We start from the raw sequence: 22,769 nt of genomic DNA, 5'->3' as shown, positions 1-22,769 counted from the left end.
ACAAATCTTTTGCTGTTGAGCAAAACACATAGGGATAAGTACTGGCTTTCCATGCAGAGAATTGAAGGAAAAAGTTGTGCCTGCAAAGAACATGGGATAGGAGATTGAGGAATGAAACCTGTTGACTTCAGCCATCCTGCATTTGACTACCTCCTAAGAAAACACATCTGTAAAGGCAAGTCCTCAACAGTAGTAAGTCTTATTACCTATCTGGCAACAGAAGAAAGATTTCCTTTCTAAATCAAATAACAAAATATGTAAGGTTCATGCTACAGAGATCTCATTTACTCTATTAGTTTCAGAGAGCTAGGTCATTTTGGAAATGTAGCTGTCAACTTCTAACACAAAAACATATGCTGGTGTCCTGGTTTCAGCTGAGATAGAGTTAATTTTCTTTATAGTAGCTTTATAGTAGCTTTTCTTTATAGTATGGGGCTATGTTTTGAATTTGTGCTAAAAACAGTGTTGATAATACAGGGATGTTTTAGTTGTTGCTGCACTAGTCAAGGACTCTTCTGCTTCCCATACTCTGCCAGGTGCAGAAAGAAGCTGGGAGGGAACACAGCCAGGATAGTTGATCCAAACTGACCAAAGGGCTATTCCATACTATACGATGTCATGCTCAGTATATAAAGCTGGGGAAGAAGAAGGAAGGGGGGGATGTTTGGAGTGATGGCGTTTGTCTTCCCAAGTCACCATTATGCGTGATGAAGCCCTGCTTTCCTGGAGATGGCTGAACACCTCTCTGCCCATGGGAAGTAGTGAATGAGCTCCTTGCTTTGCTTTGCTTGCGTGCACGGCTTTTGCTTTACCTATTAAACTGTCTTTATCTCAACCCACGAGTTTTCTCTCTTTTACTCTTCTGATTCTCTCCCCCATCCCACCGGGGGGGGAGTGAGTGAGTGGCTGGGGCTAAACCACGACAGTCCTTTGAAAATTCAGTGAACCTGAACTGTAGCGATGCAATTTTGTGACATATATCCCTCATTGCCCACAGATGTCCCCTTGGAACAGGTCAGGTCCCTAATAGTAAAAGGGATGGACTATTTTTGTTATATAGAACTGCTGCTATCCTAAAAAAACAGCCTGGAGAAAGTTACAAGTGTGTCCATGCAACTCATGTACCCAAGCACAGTTAAGTAAGCATTTCCATATTTATGACATCCAATGAGGATAAAAAGAAAGCAGGCAGTATTTTTTCTAATGTTTTAATTGATTCCTCTATTTTGTCATTTTTATAAATGGTTTATTACTCATTTTGGTCATCAGTATTTGCAGTTCTCAGCTGGGACTCATCTAATGAAATCTACAAGTGAATTCTCACTTTCAACTGTTCGCTACTGACAATCTTTTAGGTCCCATTTCCATGGAAACAAGCTGAATGGTAAAAATAAAGAGAGTTTCAAAAGTTTTTAAAATTCCCTTATACTATCTCCAGTGAGATGATCTCCAAAGAAATGAGATCAGAAAGGTCTAAGCTAGGAAACAATAGAGAAGGACCTGCACTTGGCATGCACAGCTGCTGGCTGCCATCCGCAAATGCAGATTTAAACATCTAACTGCTGTAGTGACATTCAAGCAAACCCAGCTATACTATATAACAGAATTGCAGAAAAAAAAACCCTTCTCTCTTAAATTAACATGCTTAGAAAATGAACATTTTAAAACACTGTTGGCATTTAAAACATGACATTGAAAACAACGAAGTTAAAGAATATTAAAAAGAACTACAGAATTACTGTAAATTAAAGGTGTTGAGTTAATATTTTTCCCCATTCCCTCTAACTCATTTTTCTTTGCCTCCATCTTTTTTCCAAGATCTACAACTCTGTATGTGAAAATAGATGCTCAGACCTCCAAAGCCGCATAAGACAAGTAATAATACTGAACTTATGAAATGTGCCTATTAAAAAAAAAAAAAAAAAAGGGCAGGCAAAACTCCACAGCTATTCACGTATTTCCTAGCAAGTACAAGTTGGCATAGATAGCAAAATAAAACAGCAATTAAACTACTTACGGTCTTACATTTAAATCAAGCTGATTTAAAGTTGCTTAGGGAATGCATATAAATAAATAGCATACATTAGATTAGCTCTGTAGAGCTATAACTACAATTGCAACACAGGTTTAGAGGAAAACATGACATCTCTTTTCTACATAGGCAGAGCATATAGGCACACACTATGACAGTCAATGGGAAACCCCTCATAAAATCTGTAGATGTAAATGTAATTAAAAGGTAAGAACAAAATCAGAATTAAACAAAAAATCAAATAAAGAATAACTATGGAAATATAAACAAGAGAATACAGGAAAGAAAGTGGCAGATTATTCTGTGTTCTCCAAATGCAAGTGTTAACAGGTCTCGGGCTGTGGAACAGCTGCTCTATGGTTGAAGTGGCCAGGATGATTCAGAAAGCTGTTAATGCACTCAAAATTGAAAATCCAAAACAGCGAGTTACTTTTCTGTTATTTACATGAAGCGCTGAATACTGAACAACCGTGAGGATGAGCTGCTCCAGATGATCCAGCTTTGCTCTGGAAACTGTTCTGGTTCACATGAATGTTTTCTTCAGGCAAGCAACACTAGGATCTGGTGAGATTTGGGGGATGAGCCCTGAAATCCAAGCAAGACGAACTTCACATATATGAAACAATTGATTCTCACTTGGGGATTAGCCAGCGTAGGACTTTGGGATCAGAAGGCTAAATAGGACAGCCCTGCGCTAGCTTTGTAGAGCTCATTGTGGCTGTTCCAGAAGAAAAGGGAGTCACAGGTCCTGAACGTGGACTTTTATGCATATATAGAAAAGATCAAGATGCCAAGAAACATGTTTACATTTCAAAACATATAATCTGATGTAGGGCTCAAAATACTGAGGCAGTCAATCCATTTGACTGACCAGAATCTAGACAGTAGTATCATAATGCACCAATGAAAATGTTACTCATGGAATAACGTTTCTGCTGTCTGCATATGGCAGAGAAAGTATAAAACAGGAGCCAGAAATAATAGTACACATTTCCTTCCATTCTAGATCATGAGAAGACAAAGCACATTCAGAAAAGACATACACATAAAAATGGAAAGAAAAACAAAAAAAGAATTCACGCATACATGTGTACACATGAAGGCTGTTTATAATAAACTGATATATAGTTGAAGCCAACCACTAACACACAAAATGCCATTCTCCTCAGTACTCTGGAACAAGACCATTGTTTCCCTGAACGCATTATGGACTATAAAAGACTCAATGACTTGCATCAAGGATCTGCAAGGATAGCATGCCAGACTGTAATTTTCTTTTTAAATGAGACATGCTAGTAAAACCTCAGGTGGCTTTACTGCAGGTGGTGAGAGATGCCACAATTCAGTGGTGAAAAGTGCTGCTGATCACCTTTCCAGGGGCATCTTATCCCTATGTAATGCAACACTTCGGACATATTAAGAATTGAATGGAAAGTGAGAGCAGAAAGTCTACACCGTTTCAAGATACTATAGCTCTTAGCACTCAACCCTGCTGTGTGCCCTTCAAAATCTGCCTGTGAGCTATGGCTTGCTGACCTCTGTTTTACAGAAGAAATAATAATAATAATAATAATACAATAAATATATAAAACAGTGGTTTACAGGTATCTGCTACTAGAACAGAACTGGATCTAGCTAATCGTAAGAGTTGTGTGCTACAATTAGCAGAGGCTGCCAGCAGCTGCAGAGTCCCTCTGCTAAGACAAAACACTGAATAATGCTGATGCTGGCAGGCAAATGAGAACAAGAGGTTAGCAATCCTCACTTGGCTGAATGAGACTTATGGGATTAACTAAGAATACATGCAGAATGCGATAGCTCTAAACCGTGATACTCACGTGATGAAATACATGGGTCTGTTGTGGAATAACTGATGTGTATATGTAAGAAAAAAGTTTTGTCACCCATTAGTAAATAAGAGATATCATGACTTAAAATACATAAGTAATTGCTTATCCTTCCTTATAATTAGAATAAGGCAAACAAGGACTGAGAAAAAAGTTACAGCTACAAAATAAATCAGACTGTAGGTACAGTTCAGTCAGGCTCCAATAGATATTATCTGTTTAATAGTAAAAGACTTATTTGCTGCTGTTTTGCTTTATTTCCTGAATATGGGAAGCTGGGGCAATCCTGGCTCTGCCCTTCCCAGCACTTAGTGCAATCAGAGTTACTGGAGCAGGAATGTTATGTTATATTGCTCAGTGAAGCCACTGTGCTGGGTACTTTGGTAACGCTGCTGTACTGGGTACATTGGTAATGCTGCACAATAGCTGGCTGCATCAGCTATATGGCCTGGGGGAACTTGCTGGATCTCCAAAATAGCAGAGATAATGTTACGGTAAACATTTCTGTGTCCAGAGATATTTAGAAACACAGAAAAACATAGACTGGAGGGACCTTTACAAAAAAAACATGAGCAATCTCTACAATTTTAGCTGAGAAATTTCTACAAATTCAGAGGTCTCCTATTAATCTTTCTCAGCTGTTTGTGACCAGCTCTGTGCAGCCATGGCAGTACTGCACTGACTCTGACCCAACAAGCCTCATGGTACCGGAGCTGGTCTGTAGACTCCCCTCCTGCCATACCCCCACTTCCCATGCACCTCAACCTTGCAAATTGCTTTGGCCTGCTGAGAAGCCAGAATAACATCAGGACAAGGAGAGACACTTAGTAGAAGATATTCTCAGCCCTCAGTTTGAGAGCTGACCTTGTCTGCTTTATGATTTAATGCACACAGTACTATGAGTCAAATGACTGACTGCTTTTAGCAGTTAACCCCTTCAAAAATTGTGCACAGCATCAAGTCACAAATCTGACTTACATGCACAAAGTTCCAAATATTACTTCCCTTTTACTTGATTTCCAGGCTTTGAATCTTCAATTCTGATACTTGAAATTTCCCTTCAGCAGCACAAAAATCCTCTTTTGCCTTTACCGCTCCAAGAAGCGGAGCTTTAAGCAAATACCACAGACTCATGGCAAAACAGCCATCCTGGCTATGCGCACCCAGAAAGCGGGCTATGACTCAGAGTTTCCCATTTTAATTTCCTGACTAATCTCTCAGAGAAAAGGCATTTCAGCACCAGTGATGGCAGAAACTGTATAAATACCTCTCCAAGCTCCAGGTTTTCCCAGTGAAAAGTGCTGGATCTCAGAGTCTATTTTTATGTGGGCATTGGCATATTTAAATTACTGCAATTAGCAAGCAGTCAATGAGGTTAATATGAAGTAAAACCCATAAGAATATCTATCCATTCCTTTTTCCTATCTCTCCCTGGTTCTTTCCTAAAGTCTCTAGTGTGTAAAAAGGAGAAAAAAAAAAAGATCCTGCCATTTCTACTTCTTATTGAATTAGTACTAGTCAATTAGTGTTTTTAATTGAAACTATATCAAACAGAAACAATTACAAATAATAATTATACAAAGCAGCTATATAAAGCTTTTCATCTTTGGAGTGCTTTACAAACACTAATACATTAATTCTAACTAAGACATAAAACTAAAGAAGCAAAACTAAAGATAATGAGAGGAAGGTTAAGTGACAGATCACTGATTTTTACCAGCATGCGCTGCAAGTTATAGTAATGAGGAGCTTGCTGTGTCAGTGTGGATGCCTTTATCTGACACTACACATACCCACATGAACTGAAGCAATGCCACTTCAAAACTTTACTGCAGCACAACAATATTCCTCTAAGCACGTTACTAATGGGCTCCTTCAAAACTGCCCTTCATTCCTCTCCAACTGTTGTGCTACCAGGCGAAATGGAGCCCGCTCCTGCAGCACACTTAGATGAAATACCTGCTACCAAACTGCTGATGAACAATTGAAGACTTGCATCTTTCACCATCATCCTAACGTGTTACTGCTATGTACCAATAACATGATTCACAACTTCATTTTATTTCCAAGCTACTTATCCCTTCTGAGCAGAGTATCAAAAGGGGGAAAAACAAGATTAGAGCTATGGTAATTATTAAAAATAAAAAATATATTTATTGGCTTGCAAGGGATCATGTTGATATACTCAAGTGAAAGCCAAAAGCAATGGCATCATATTCTGCCATTTAATTGACCCCAAAAGTTCTGGAAATAAAATTTGAGAGGTGAACAGAAGAACCAATTATTGGAAGTGGAGCAAGCTGAATAATGAAGTAGCAGCTCAGTTTATTTGCATATAAGTTCCTAAGTTTATTTCTATATTCTAGCTACATGCATTACAACTTTACTCATTTTCTAGGTTGAATCAGAACAGTGCATAAAAATTCTGCAGAATAACTTCCATTACAGGTTGGAAACATCTTCAAAGTGTCCAAAATGTGTAGAGAAATAAATACATAAAAATCAGAATTCTGCACTATTTTTAAGAGAAAAAAATAAAATGCTCTCCATATCAACCTCATGCATACAGTCTGCAAACTCCCTATGGGATTCACCTTTCTCAAAGCAGGAAGAGGGTCTTTGCTCACAAGCTAGCGGGGCTCTTTGACAGAGCTTTAAACTAGACTTGAAGGGGGAGGGGGAAAACATCAAGCTGTGGGATGACATGCCAAGGTTAAAGGGACAGGGTGCTAGCAAGGGCCCTCAGCCTGTTGCTGTGAGACATGCTGGCTACACTGCAGCACACTTGAAGTCTCATGGAGATGAGGCAGGGGCTCCTGAGGTAATAGGACCCAACAGGGAAACACCAGTGAAATACCTCAAAGGAATTAAGGGGTGTTCCTCTAAGAAGGTGACATGGCTGACGTCCCAGCTGAAGTGCCTCTACACCAATGCATGCAGCATGGGCAAAAAACAGGAGGAGCTGGAAGCCAGCGTGCTGCTAGAAAGCTACGACCTAGTTGCCGTTACTGAAACTTGGTGGGAAAAATCCCATGACTGGAGTGTGGCTGTCAATGGCTACAGGCTGTTCAGAAGGGACAGGTGAGGAAGGCGGGGTGGAGGCGTTGCCTTCTACAGCAAGAAACGAATAGAGTGTCAAGAGCTGTCTTTGAAGAATAGCAGGTTGAAAGCTTATGGGTAACAATCAGAGACTGAGGCAACAAAGGGAACCTTGTTGTTGGTATCTCCCACAGGCTACCTGATCAAAGGGAGCCTATTGACGAAGCCTTCTTCCTCCAGCTACAGGAGGCATCGTACTCACAGGCTCTCATCCTGCTGGGGAACTTCAACCACCCCGACATCTGCTGGAAAAGTAGCACAGCAAGCTGTAGGCAATCTAGGAGACTCCTGGAATGCATTGAGGATAACTTCTTAAGTCAGGTAATAGACAGCCCTACCAGAGGGCATGCGATATTGGACCTGTTGGTCACCAACACAAGTGAGCTAATCAGTGATGTCAAGTTTGGTGGCAGCCTGGGCTGTAGTGATCATGCACTGGTGGAGCTCAGAGTCCTGAGGGATATGGTCAGGCTAAGAGTAAAGTCAGGACCCTGAATTTTAGGAAAGCAAACTGCCAGCTCTTCAAGGAGTTTGCTTGAAGAGGACCCCCTGGGAAACTGCCCTCATGGACAAGGGAGCAGAACAGAGCTGGCAGATCTTTAAGTACACTTTCCATAGAGTGCAAGAGCTCTTGATCCCCAGGTGTAAGAAATCAGGAAAGGAAGGCAAGAAACCAGCATGGATGAGTTGAGACCTGCTGGTCAAACTAAAGGGCAAGAAGGAAATGCACAGGCAGTGGAAGCAGGGACCGATATCCTAGCAAGATTATAGGGACACTGCCTGGTTGTGTAGGGATGGGGTCAGGAAGGCTAAGGCACAGCTGGAGCTGAACTTGCCAAGGGGTGCAAAGAATTATAAGAAGGGCTTTTACAGGTATGTCAGCCAGAAGAGGAAGGTCAAAGAAAGTGTACCACCCCTGATGAGCAAGACTAGCAAACTCATAATAACGGACAAGGAGAAACAGAAGTACTCAACAACAACTTTGCCTCAGTCTTCACTGGCAACCTCTCTTCCCACACCTCTTGAGTGGATGGACTGCAAGACAGGGACTGGGGGAGCAAAGTCCTTCTCACTGTAAGAGAAGATCAGGTTCATGACCACCTGAGGAACCTGAACATGCATAACTCTATGGGACCTGACTAGATGCATCCCAGAGTCCTGAGGGAATTGGCTGATGTAGTTGCCAAGCCATTCTCCATGATATTTGAGAAGTCGTGGCAGTCAGGTGAAGTCCCTGGTGACTGGAAAAAGGGAAACATTGCACCCATTTTTGATAAAGGTAGAAAAGACGACCCTGGGAACTACTGACCTGTCAGCCTCACCTCCGTGCCTGGGAAGATCATGGAACAGATCCTCCTAGAAGCTATGCTAAGGCATATGGAGGACAGGGAGGTGATTCAAGACAGCCAGCATGGCTTCATCAAGGGCAAGTCCTGCCTGACCAACCTAATGGCATTCTATGATGGAGTGACTACATCAGTAGACAAGGGAAGAGCTATGGATGTCGTCTATCTGGACTTCTGTAAGGCCTCTGACACGGTCCCCCACAACATCCTTCTCTCCAATTTAGAGAGATATGGATTTGATAGGTGGACTGTTTGGTGGATGAGGAATTGGTTGGATGGTCGCATCCAGAGGGTAGTGGTCAACGGCTCAATGTCCAGATGGAGATCGGTGACAAGTCATGTCCCTCAGGGGTCTGTATTGGGACCAGTACAGTTAAATATCTTTATCAAGGACATAGACAGTGGAATCGAGTGCACCCTCAGCAAGTTTGCAGATGACACCAAGCTGAGTGGTGCAGTTGACACACCTAAGGGATGAGATGCCATCCAGAGGGACATGGACAAGCTTGAGAAGTGGGCCCATGTGAACCTCATGAGGTTCAACAAGGCCAAGTGCAGGGTCCTGCACCTGGTTCGGGGCAACCCCCAGTATCAATAAAGGCTGGGGGATGAAGGGATTGAGAGCAGCCTTGCCGAGAAGAACTTGGGGGTACTGGTGGATGAAAAGCTAGACATGAGCTGACAATGCGTGCTCACAGCCCCAAAGACCACCCGTATCCTGGGCTGCATCAAAAGAAGCGTGGCCAGCAGGTCAAGGGAGGTGATTCTGCCACTCTACTCTGCTATCATAAGACCCCACTTGGAGTACTGCTCCAGCTCTGGAGCCCTCAGCACAGGAAAGACATGGAGTGTTGGAGCGGGTCCAGGGGAAGGCCATGAAAATGATCAGAGGCCTGGAACACCTCTCCTGTGAAGAAAGGCTGAGAGAGTTAGGGTTGTTCAGCCTGGAGAAGAGAAGGCTCCAGGGAGACCTTATTGCGGCCTTTCAGTACCTAGAGAGGGATTATAAGAAAGATGGGGAGAAGTTTTTTAGTAGGCCCTGTTGTGATAGGAAAAGGGGTAACGGTTTTAAACGAAACGAGGATAGATTCAGACTAGATATAAGGAAGAAATTTTTTTTATGATGAGGGTAGTGAAACACTGGAACAGGTTGCCCAGAGAGGTGGCAGATGTCCCATCCCTGGAAACATTCAAAGTCAGGTCAGATGGGGTTCTGAGCAACCTGATCTAGTTAGCGATGTCCCTGCTCACTGCAGCGGGGTTGGACTAGATGACCTTTAAAGGTCCCTTCCAACCCAAACTATTCTATGATCTCCAAAGCAGGAGCAGAGGAAAATAAAAAGGGGAAGAGAAAGGAAAAGAAAACAATTGCCAATGTTTTCCAGCAAATCAGTTTGTTCATGCTTCCCATGTAATTGCTTATTTACTGAGAGCTTGTAAAGTAGTACTGTCTCCTGGGGGAGCCCAGGCTCAATCATACTTGTTAAAATGTACTGGAAGAAAACAACCTGCCACCCTCCCCCGGTGCTCCTTCCTTTCATCCCATTTCTGAGCACACAAATGGAGGAAGCGTCAAGCTCTTAATTATCCTATAGTATATAGAAGCTGGTATTGAAAACACTAGAGTTGAGTACAGTATCATCAGAGTAACCTCTCAGACATCTCCTCTTTTCTACATTGTGCTGCATTCTTCAGATATACCCGAGTAAGAAAAGATATGAACTATGATAATGAATAATTCATGCGCTCTTTCAGCCTCTCCCCCTCCCATTACTCATTTTCAATTAGTTAAAAAACAAAGATACTTCCTAAATCAATTTCTGGCAAAGATAATGAGAGTAAAGGAGAAAATTTCATTTTACTATATTTCAGTTTATTTTGGTAGACAGAATAACATTTCATACAGATTTATTCATAAACTCTGTGTAAAGTGGATCTTCTCTATTCTTTGTGTTGCATGCACAACTTTGAATCACACGGGTAGATATTGAGCACTGTTTTGTTCATGTCTGCATATTTGGCAGAGTAGGGCAGGCTGTCTTCTTATGTAGGTTTGCAATCCCTTTAGGTTCACCCAAATTAGAAAACAGCCAGAAGGTAATACTTTAATGAATAACTTCCTATGATGAGACATGAGCAGATCTTCAGTGAGTATATTTTTCCATAGGTCTGTTGTTCAGACTTCTGAAGGAAAAAAAACCCTACAGAGTGAGTTAAGAGATTTATCTATTTACTTGCTCTATTTTTAGTTCACTGTTCTCTTAAAACAACACATAATTCCCCCTAAAATACATAGAACAAACTTTGGCTTTCCAAAAGGACCTTGTTTGTAACATGAGGCACCGCTCACCATGTGGGTACTCTGTGTTAGGAGTGTGCCTTGATCAAGTCAGCTGCAGTTTCCAGGAAGCCATTTCTCAGTGATGGATAAAGGATGTTTATGACTCCATCTTTTATCCCTTTGAAGGGATGGGTTGAACATAGGACTAAAAATAAAAGGTAGAAGTGTCCCACCTTATCAAATGATCTACCTCCACTGAATGTGACACCTAATGAAGGCATCTTCGCTGTACTCCTACGCTTTTGTGGCAGAGATTTTGAAGCTTCTTCAGAAACTTATGGTCCCATATAAATGATCCCTCTCTAGCTGAAATAACATTAAATGTCCCAACCTTCAACTAGTAAGTATTTGTTTCAGTTCTGTTATATAGCAAAATAAAACTAGAACTTGAGTTTAAATATTTCTAGCTGTCCCGTGTTAGTGTTGACGAGTAAAATCAGCAACATGTGACCACCTCGCAATTCACCCCACCAGGTGTTTCAGGACCTTTTTGTGAGCACAGACAACACGGCGGTGTCATGTGTCCATCTGGCACAAAATTCACAGAGGAATTTATAAGGCTGAAAATTGCAAGTCAAAGAGAAGATAGTAAGCAAAAACACATAGCAATAGCAAACTCTTAAAAACCTCCTACAAACTACTATAACACTTAAGCAATTCAGTGAAATTCTGAGCACTTGAGTTCAAGAGCAACTCCATATTTGACATAGGATAACAAGCTTGAGCCACAATTTTCATTTTAAAAGCACGCAACTTAGGGCAAAGATATTTAAACTTGACCTATTTTCATTTGCTTTTAACTCTAGGAGATTCTTAAACATAGGTTGATAATTTTTAGCTTAATTTATTTTTTTTCTACCTTTAGGAATTTATAATTATCCTCATATTTTCCAGATTCTGCAATTGCAAGGGTAGCAACTGACTTCATTATCTTAAGTACAATAAGATTTTTTCACCTAACTGAAACCTAGAACCCTATTTGGACTCCACTATAGATAACTTGGTTTGCAGACATATTGAGCAGCCACAAGCTAATGAAAAATCACTGCAGCTATAGAATGTCAACTATAGGTTAAATTAGACATCAGGTTCTTTTACCATTTACCAAAAGATTACACTTTGCACGTTTTTCTTCAAGAACTTTCTCTTTCAAGTTGTCACAACCAACTTGCCCGTAAGAGAACAGTACTTTATTACATTACAGTTGAACACAATTGTTGAGATGTTAGCCCAATGTCCCTACTTAATATATTGCCTGCCAGCAGGACGTCCTTTTAACATGCAAGTAAAGCCCATTCATGTATGTAATTTCTGAACAGCAAAAAGAAGGAAGAGATTTTTTGGCATATGTCTTCACAAGGGTTTTTTGATGAAGGACACTAGAAAGATTTAGATTTTTATTTAGAACTTGTATGTCAGTGAAGGTCTTCACATATCATTTATTTAAAATAGTTCCATGACTATCTGGTCTAATTAAGAAACGTTGAAAAAAGCTATTATGAAAAGTTAGATTAATATCATTGAAAGAATGCACACCAAAAGCAGACAATCTCTATAGAATATTACTAAAAATCTTTAACTTCTTTTCTGTAGATCGAGCTAAATTTTTGCTATGAAACAACTATTTTGTAGGGGGTTTTGTTATTTTAATTATGCTTTTAACAGACCTTCCAGTTTCCTCGAACATAAGTGTTGGAGTATTCACAGGGCCAGGTGGAAGAAAGCAGTACAGTTCAGCTTTGAGAGTTATGAAGAGAAATTCCATCCTGCAGAATTAAGAAGTTCCACAAGAACTGAAAGTCCAGGGAAAGTGAGGAAGAGACACCTTCATGCTCAGTTTTTATCCTCCTATTCCTCTCTCACTCCAGGAACTGTCCTAAGGACCACAGCAGTGACTTTCTCTGCACTGTGGTATATGATGTGACTACTCTCCTAGCATAGTATTTAGCCCAAGAGAGAGTCTTCAGGAAGTTTCCAGAAGTCTGGCTCTTCATAGCATATTTAAATAGAGGATTTCAGAATGTAAGCCTGTCTCATTATTAAAAGAAAAGCATTTGACCATCTAAAACTGTAGTACTACCTACCATTTTTGTAGAGGCAAAATATCAATCAGACTGTTGACTATATAAACTACTTTCATCAAATGATTGAGCATATGATAATTGTTCAGTAGTTTCCTGACATTCATACATTATTGTCTACTTTTTGTTATTGCAGAACAACAACTGCGGAGAAACAAAATGCTCCCATTTCCCTAAAAATTTTCTTATTAGCCTATGATCAAATTGGAAAGCTGACTTCTGCAATTCCATCACAGCGACAGAATGAAAAAGAAATCACGAGCAACATTTCACCCTTCTTATAGACATGACCTCACAAACTTCAAAACTTCCTGACTCTTTGACCTTTCTGTATTTGGGACGAGACCTGGGAACACACCATCTCCCTACAAACCCTGATTATTCTGGAGAGAAAAATGGGAGCCTCTAAGAAAGGAAGAAGCCACAGGATCCAAGTCTCCTCATGTAAAGGAGCAAGGGACTGAGACCACCTGAGAATGAAGACAGGACCCAGAGGAGGCAGAAAAGAACCATATAACCACAGACACCAGAGATCAATCTGTCATTCCTTCATCACGTTTTTCTCCCCTTCAATCACAACCACATAGATGGGAGTAGACAGACAATGATCACTTATGATTAATTGAAATAGACTGTTTCTATTAACTTCACATAAAAATAGTTATATTCTTTTTGCTGCATTGTATTTGTTATATATAGCCACCTAAATTGCACATTTTTCTTATGTACTCCATTTCCAACACAAAGCTCTTCAATTCTCGTGAAAACACCTCTCTCAAGATTTCTGCCGTTATTTATCAGATTTAAGAGGCTTGCATATGAAGTGTAGGTACAAAAAACACTAAGATATATAATCTGCTAATCATAGTCTCATAATCACTTTTGTTGAAATTACAGGCCTGCAAAAATAAGTACTTCCTTAGAGCACAGTGTGCTGAATTAGAGTCCTTTGCCACTCCCCACTGCCCCCAAAACACAGTACAAGTCTTCCCTAATTCTTCCTATTCTGCTCTTCTGCTGAAACATGAGATGGAGCATAGTCGAAAGGAAAAACATTTCTGTAAATTGATTTATGTAGACTATTCACCTGCAATCCCATCTCAAATTTGCAGACTCTTTTCTTGAAGCAAGTATGTTAAAATAAATAAGCATACTTTTGTGTGTGCATCTGTTTTCTAATGAGATCTGAGACAATAATTAGTATGCAGCAAGCTGGGGTAGTTTAATATACTTCCCTCCTCACTTCCATCCAAATTTATAAAAGTTTCATTAATCTTTGCCACCAACAACATGAAAGCAATAAAATATGTATAACAAAGTAAATAACAGCACTTAAGAACGATCTACACTTTCATTTCTGTTCCAGTATTAAATATTGGTTTCTGAAAATAAAGAGGCTACTTTTCAGAAAGGCTAATTAGCTGGTTAGTCAGACAGTTCAGGTAAACTAGGTACTCTAAAGTTCACCTTTTATAGTTGCAGTAGATGAGAAGTATCAGATAAAATTTTTGGGACAACATGTGATTTTGATGTGAGAGGAAAGAGTACCACAGTTGTCAGTATTCACTTTTTTAATGCTCTGATGAGCCGCTGTATTGCTCATTGTCCTGGCCGCAGCTAGAAAACTTGATCTTCGCATTGGAAATACAAAACCAGTATAAGATTAACCAAAACAAAAGACAGGCACAGAATGAACTGGAAGGTTGGATGTAACACTTGTGGTATGGAAATAGAAAAAAGAAAATTATACTAGAGCCTCAAGCTGGCAAAAACACAATACACACACATGAATGAATTAAAAACTCTGCACAAGTAGGGTGTAATATTTTTGTTCTCTTCATAGATAAAAGTAATGTTTTTCCCATGAAGTGGGATTTCTATATCCAACTTTATATTGAAGGCATTTATTTAAAATTTGATACAAATACCCACTATAACTTCACAGATTTCCTAATTCTTTACCCTGCACGTGTATTCCTATATCCCTTGTATACATAACCTTTGCTATTCAAGAGAGGCACTTGGACCCAGGATTAGGAAGAAAAAAATACTAAAAAATTTCAGATGAAAGTCACTTTAAGCAGCCTCTACCTGATAGGGAAAAACTATTTACTATAAAGACTGAATTATAATTCTTACCCAAACATTCTTCCACCAAGAAGAAAACTGTGCTATTCTACAGAAAGTTCATATTGGGTCTAGGAAGTGCTGCAAAATTTTTGTATCAACTCAAGAGCTCTTCAGAGTTAGTAGGTCCTTGCCATAACCTAATTCCTTCATGTAGTGTGTCAATAATGCTGACTCTTTGAGATTTTATAACAATCTCTTTTGACTCCACGTTCCCCAAATATATTACAGATTACTTGTCAGCACTGCCTATAAACACAGCTCTATCATATTTGCCAGCCCTAGAGAGAGAGAGGACCCTAAATGTATGTCTGTCTTGGCTTCCACTTGCCCCTTCCTTGCTTCCTAGTATCTACGCAGTCATACAAGAGAGTTTTATTTAGACTTATGGCCAGGCTTTTTGTTTCAAGCTTACAAAAGCAAATAACCAGTAGAAGGTATAAAACAATCCCAGTCCAAATACAACAAGATAACAGACATCTTACTAAGAGGTCCCAAGACTGATCAGAAACAGTAGGGTCAGGGACTCAGGTTTTATAGCTACTCCATACTTCCCAAGTGTTACCTCTTATTCTGAGCAACTACCATCTCCACCTCCCACTGCTTACATTTCTTCAGTTAGGTTTTGAAGGTTCTCCTTGGAGACAGCTTCAGAGTACTATTTAATGATATATAGTGCAATGGAGTTGCTTGTGCCCAACATTTTCAAATTCTGTTTCTACCTCTGCCATCCACACAAGTAGCGTGTAACGCCACCTGGTCCTCCTGCTGCTCTGCAGTTCATTGCAGTTCCTTTGTTTTGGGCTGAAACAATTGCGGTGTCAGGGAGCACTCCACAAGCCAAACGACTTTTAAAATATTGGCTGCTCCTTTTTGAGTGCATTCCTGTTGCAGAAAAGTTATTTTTCGTCATCTCAGCAATATGATTTATGGTAAGCTGTAATAGCACAACAGAGAAAGGAGAGACTGGAGCAGAAGTGGCTTGGGGCATAAACTTTGCACATTATCTTTGCTGCCAAGTTATCAAGAAATCCCAGAGCGAGCTGCTAAGAGCTCACTCCCCCTTTCTTTTTCACATACTGTTATCAGGGTGTATGAACTAGGCACCTAACATCTCTCTTTAGCACTGGACATCTGGAGTGCTAACTGCACACTTTTTTCTTTATAGAGAATGTTTTATTAATTCAATGTTATACAAGATGATTATTTATACATACAGTATAAATAGATATACACAGTACTAAATATACATTCAGATCTTATGAACATGGACAAATTAGGACAAATCATAATCAAAGTGACATAGTTCTCTGATAAATGAGACAGCAGAGCTCTGTAATTTTTCTTCCCAGTGTTCTAGCTCCCCGCTCCTACCAGAAACTCCACTTACTTCCCTGCCAGTTTTTTGCTGCCCCTTGACCACAATGCGAAAGAAATTCAACCTAACAAGGGCTCTGGGGCATGAGCTCCCACCTCTCCTGCTGCTTGCCGCTCATGGTCAGCCTCTGCCTTGAGGATCCCAGGGGACAAGGATGATCCCACTGGTCTAGTGCCCCTCGCTGTCTATGGTAAAAGGAGGTTTATTATATGACAGGTACTTTCTTACAACTGCTACTTCCTCAGCATATTGGTACTGAGCACTTATAACTAAACAATTGTCCTTTTTGTAGGATTTTGGCAGGTGGGAGAATGAATGACAGGCAGGATGACAAGATGACAGTCTATGTAGTGAATGTAACAGTAAAATAAAAACAATAGTCTCTTGTACATAAAACAACAGCTCTTGAGTCAGCTCAGGTGACTCAGAGGCTCTGTTGGGAAGCTTAACTAAATGCAGGGCTAGAAAAGTGATTAAAGAAAGACTGAATTAGAAACTGCACATTTGGCATCTTTGAAATCAAGGACTTAAGTTTTTATTTTGTCTTAGCCATTGCATTTTGCCAATGCTTTTTTCTCCTACTGTGTTCACAAAATATCGTTTAGATTTTAGCAGGTCACATATAAAGTAATCTTAAAAGCTCTGGTGTGCAAAACCCCTTTTTGTGGGCTTGTGTTGGCAGGACCTGCCTTGCTGAAATTAGTAGGTGCTTAGAACTGAATGATTTATCTACTTAAAGTTACACTACTTTAAATAGTGCTGTCAAAGTTTTGTTGGAAACAAAGAGATGAGTACACTGTATAGATTCTTGCTTTTTCCACCAATTTGTTAACTTCTATTTTCCCACAGAATATTTGGCCTTTAAAATTGCTGTTCTGCTGGAATGCTCTGCCAGAACACCAACAATTATGCTATGAAGTGTCATGAATCGATAGCACTGCATGCAATATTTAACACAAACTAAACCCCGTGAGCCTGCTCTTTCAGTTTTTAAAGTCAGTTTTTGCTTACTTTCAACATTATATTTTGAAATGGCTTAAAAGAAACAAAGTGCCTCAGTAATCTTTGATAATATTGATAATGCAGGCTTCCCCCCCAATAAAGTCTCAAGAAAAATCAGAGGAGCACTAGAAAGACAATTCTAGGCAGCCCCTCAATTTTTAACCTTTCATCAGTGTGCTTATGCCATTTAATTTTCTTCTACTCTAAATATAAAGTGTATTTATATCTTAGTTTGAGGTAGTATTTTAGTATTAACTAAAATACCTCAAATCTTAGTTTGAGGTATTTTAAACTTACACTTTAGATCTTAGCACTTTATAAGGGAACCTTTAATGGAGGGAAGATTGATGTCCACAAGAACAAAGATGAAAAACTACAAGCAAATGAATACTACTTATTCTCAAAATATGGGTTATCACACAAGGTCCTGTTATGAGTACCTTCTTCATTCCAGCAGCAAGGAGAAGACAAGACTGGCTAGTAGTTACAGTGCAAAGCCCCAGCTGTTTCGACATCCTATCCCTAGCAATGGCAAATAGTAGATTTATAGATACATTTAAGAACAGGGTAAACAGACAGTGATACTGCTCCAGAATACTCTCCAAGTCTCCAGCTGTCTCACAGACAACCTGGCTGAGAGCTGGTATCTTCGTAAGTTGTTTCCAGGGCTCCCCTATCAAACCAAAATTACAATCTGAAACGACAGTAAAGTTTGAGAGGGAAAAAAAACAACAAAAATGAGGGACAACAGAATACAAGAGCCTTGATTTGGCTGGATAGGAGAAATAGTTAAATGCATAGTTGAATCTCATTGGCTTTCCAAGTCTGCCCTTATCTACTGGCTAAGCAAAGATGAATAGCACTGTAGGACTGTCCCAAGAACATCTTTTCCACATTTCTTTCAATTCACACTGAAGTCAGGTGTATCCACATGCTATAGTTTCAGTGAAAGCATCTTTATAAAACAGCAAATGCAACCAAAAATGGATGTTCTAATTCAGAGAGTTGTTTCCCAGGCATACTTGGAAGTAAAAGAAAGTCTGATCTATTCTGTCTTGATTGTTCTGAGCAAAAGAACCCATACTCCATCATATTTTTGTCTTATAATATTCCCATATGCAAGTTTCTAGGTAGCGGTGGCGTAAAAAGCACATAAGGCATTTAGAACTAATAAATATCTTCAGACTAGCATAACTGTTGCGTTTGCTTTCCCTTTCTGTATTTTGTACCATGCAGCCTTAGCCTTAACATTCTGTGTATGTGTTGCAGAGAACTTTTCATAGCAAGAACATTGTTTTACATTTCTTGACTTCTGTGTACACACCACATCAAGAGAATAGTTATATTAAAAGATCAGTGGTCTTTTCTGTGGCATTTTACTTTTGATGAGGGCGAAAATAGCATGCATTTGTACGCACAAGCCCAGTTTGCGTGAACAAACATTTGAACGAGAATTTTCAACTTGCATGGATTATAAAACACAGTGCTTGTTTAAGCAATAAATACTTGCTCATTTTCTGCCTTTAGTTCTGAAAAGCTCAGGAATTTGTCTCCTTGACAGCCTTCCTGCGGTAACTGATACTACCTCCTCTAAAAAACGTAAAGAGAGTGAAGTGCTTCCTTACACAAAGAGATGACTCTCACTTCGGTTGCAGAGGCTGTGTATGTGTGTGTGCGTGCACAGGTAGCACCCGCAGATGCTAAACACCAGCATTCCCATGTGTGGAGCCAAGAGGCTACCTGGTGTTTTTAATTAAAATGCAGTCAGCTGAAAATCATTAATATTGCCAGAGAAAGAAAAACAACCTTTACTCTACTGGGCACGGGTAATAAAGTTTTGGGTTCTTAACTCACTGAGCTCCATCTGTGAAGGTTAAGATGAAGGTTAGCTCAAAGAAGATTGCAGCTCTATTTTGTAGACCCTATGGTTGCATATCATTCAACCCTTACCTCCACAAGCTGAATCACAGACTTTATTACAAGATTACACCTATATTTTTCCTTAGAAATTAACATTACTTACTCTCCATAATAGAAGCATGCCTATAAAAATGTAAATTTAAGGCAGGCCATCTAAATAGAGCATGCTTAACTTCAGCATACCAGGCAGGACTACTCTTGCAGACCTCTGGTAATTTAAATTCTGACAATGTAAGAAAACTGCAATTGATATTCTGCATAATGGAACTAAACTGAGGCATCAGTATTCTGATGAAGACTGGGAAAAAGGTAAAGATACTTTTTATTTAAAAGTTACCCTTTTCAATTTAAAATCTTTTCACTTTGTGAAAATTCTTATTATTCATTGTTAAACATAATGAGATTTTTTTTCTTTTTCTCAGTATTAAGAATCAGTATTTACCACTCTCTATTTGTCAGGGATTTGCCTGGGGTGTGGGGGGGTGTCAGTGCATACCTGTAACTTCTCTTACCGCAGCAAGGAGTATGTCTCAAAATTGAATGCACAGAAACTTTCTTTAATGTTCAATACCCACAGAATTTACCTGGATTTTCACTTACACTTTTTTCCCCCCATTCAAAATTATGTTATACTTCTCACTCCAACAATATAAAGATTATAATTAGCAGTTGCAAGAAATGTTTTAAATCCAAGAGCCATACAAATGTTAGTTCTCATACATTATTATCATGTAAGCCATTTCACTACTTTAAAAATCTATTTGCTCAAGTTTTGTAAAACTGGCAAAGAAAGATGGGGTGCACGCATGATGTCTTCCAACGTGAGGGTTTCAAGTAACAGAAATTCAGAAACACTGTACTAAAAGACAGAGAATGAGAGGATATGACACAGAATCTATCTAGGTGATGTGGCAACAGGAAAACAGCAATCTGTTGAAAGCAGGAAGAATCACTGGGGATTGAGGAGCTCAACTACTCTTTAGGAAACACAGATAGTACTGCTTGTGCTGCCAAATTTCTCTGGAACAACTGGGCAATATATTTATCCTCTTTGTGCTCTAGTTTTCCCTTTACTAAAACCAGAATGCTTCAGGTCATCAGTTTGCAAGTATAGAATTGTATGATTTGGGCCATAAATCTACACAGTCAGATAGAAAATGACAAGTAGAATAGTAATAGGAAAGCAAGAAAAATCCAAGCAATGATACATTCAGTTGAGCTTTTCAAAGAAATCTTAGAATATTTAGGAATTTCAGACTACCAAATATCTGACAGACTTTAATTTTTCTTAAACATAGATATTACAAAAATAAACAAATCTGAGTATGTGAGGATAAGAATTGTAATGAATTCAGTACTTACATTTATTCACTATAGATATACATGTGCTTCTGCACCTACAGACCTTCAGTCTCTGTCTGCGCGGATTTCCTGTTATAGCATGTATGTCTCTCCCCAAAATAAAGAGACCCTACAGTCTCAAAGCTAGCACCATCTCAGTTTGCTTTTCATTTCTGAAAGCCTGTTCTCCCTTTATTTTTTTGAAGAAAGGAAAGATTCATTAGTCTTTTCCTTATGTTAATTTATTTCTGATTCAAACTGTTGGTCCTATTTTATTAGCCTTGGTGAAGAATATTCTGCATTTCTCACAACTGCAAGGATAAGGCTGCTTTGTAGAGCTGGCTAATATCCTATGATCTAACAATTCAATTAATTTGGAATGTGTCTTACGGATTAATAAAACCTTTTACAGAATCGGGTGTTTCATCTGTATTCATAACCTGACACTAATGACTTCCTTAATTCAGCAAGTTATGCAACACAGATGATAAAATATTTATGTTAAGATATTGTAAATTTAATTTTATTATTAAAATTTAATAATATTATCAAAGTTTTCTCATTCTGGTCTAGTTTTATAATTAAATTCTACACATCTACAGGCTAAATGAACTGGGCAAGAGAAGCCGATGAAGTTTAGTAGATTCTGGCCCCTGCGGAGAAATTGAGGTATTTTGTTAGGAAATGAGAATAGACTTGATAGGACACTGATGGAACTGCTGTGGCAGCAGTTAACATGAAAATGTACAGCATGTGATTTAAAGAAACCATTACTTTTGAGGGCATTTGTTTTTCAAATATGCATTTGTACACATTTTTGTAATTTTATGCAGAATAACATCAGTGTATTAGATTCACATATTAGCATGGGCCAATATTTATACTCATAGAGAAGTGCCTGGAAGAGTCTAAGTGAAGCTCAACTCAAAACTCGAGAGAAATTGGCTCAAGTGAAGAGGCTTCAATTTCCACCGCAAACTAAACTCTTGCTTCTTTGATAAGATGAGACAAAATTCTACTTTTCAGTATTCTGCAGGTTTTGCTCCAAATTAAAACAAAAGAAAACCCATATTCAAATGAGCTTTGGGATTCCTGTAACATGCTGAGTAGATAAAAGAGATAGGCCCGTTGATTTTTCTACCACTGAAGTGAAAAAAACCCAAAAAACAAAACAGAACTATCTTCATGGAGCGATAGTTATCTAGTGTTCATCAAGTGACACATGTCCCACAATTCTGTCTCTAATCACATACAGCACATGTATCACTGCCTTCAATAAAAACCTATTCTTCTATTAGTTTTGTTATTGTCTTAACAAAAAATGTGGTCAGCTCATGCCCAATTTCCTGATACAGTACTCATCCACAGTTATCACTAAGATTAACAACCCTTAAATAAACTGTCCTTTTTGTTGTTTTTTTAAAACATGTTTACTTCTCATCTTTTCTAGAGATACAGTTCACAACCATGCCTTACACTTCAAAAGTGTATTTATTCAAAAATAAACATTTTACTTCACTTGCTGATCAGAGTGATCAGCTGCTCCTCCCTCCCATAGCACTTGCTGCAAGTAAAATAGCCTGTGATATTAGCAGTAAGTATATTTGTTCCAGTGAAAGTGCATATTGTTCATTTCTAACAGAAATATACTTTAAGATGTCAGCTACTTATTTATTTCTAGTTCATTCAAATGGTAATCTCCAGTGGCAAAACGCAAATAGCACTTCCAAGGTACATTTAACGTAGGTTTTATATTACAATGCAAGGCATAAACCACAGCCCTGCAGAATGACAAAGTGTCTGCAGCACTCCTTTATTTAAAAGAAATGTTCCTGAACAGAATCTAGAAGACAAGATGAGCCACAACTAGGATTCCTCAATGGCTGTTTGAATTTCCCTGCACCGTTTCACATGTCTGTACTTCCCAGCAATCATCTTCAGATGCTGCTGCTGACAGAGAGTTACTGATTCTGGAACAACTTCCTCTGATTATGGAAATTTTATGAGTAATGAAAACCAAAATACAGCTTTTACCATTTTACAATTTGACTGTCACTGCTGAAGAAATCTATCATTTGCGTTTCTTATTTCCCAGTATAGGCAAATCCACAGTACAAAGGAGGCTCTTAGGAAATAAATCTAGAATAATTTCCTTTTAGTTAGTTAAATCTTACTTCAAGACTTTTCATTACCATTACAAGTCACTAGTTATTTATCTGTGTAGAAAGAATAACATCAAACAAAAATACTGCAAG

The 22,769-nt window shown here is 39.0% G+C and overlaps 1 protein-coding gene across 10 annotated transcripts in view; it reads right to left on the bottom strand.

Annotated features, from left to right (window-relative positions):
- Positions 1-22,769, bottom strand: part of EPHA6 (EPH receptor A6) — a 532,902-nt gene that overhangs the window by 404,127 nt on the left and 106,006 nt on the right. Inside the window, exon 3 of one of the 10 annotated variants that reach the window (XM_075515603.1) lies at positions 2,478-2,617. The exons of the other annotated variants lie outside the window; for them this stretch is intronic. The gene's annotated coding sequence lies outside the window, so the exon portion shown is untranslated. The remainder of the gene's footprint in view (positions 1-2,477; positions 2,618-22,769) is intronic. 10 annotated transcript variants of the gene reach the window in all.

The sequence above is a fragment of the Mycteria americana genome, chromosome 1 (genome assembly GCF_035582795.1).
Source record: "Mycteria americana isolate JAX WOST 10 ecotype Jacksonville Zoo and Gardens chromosome 1, USCA_MyAme_1.0, whole genome shotgun sequence".
NCBI lineage: Eukaryota > Metazoa > Chordata > Aves > Ciconiiformes > Ciconiidae > Mycteria > Mycteria americana.
The sequence above is the reverse complement of the archived record's forward strand: the minus strand, read 5'-3'. Positions and strand labels throughout refer to the sequence as shown.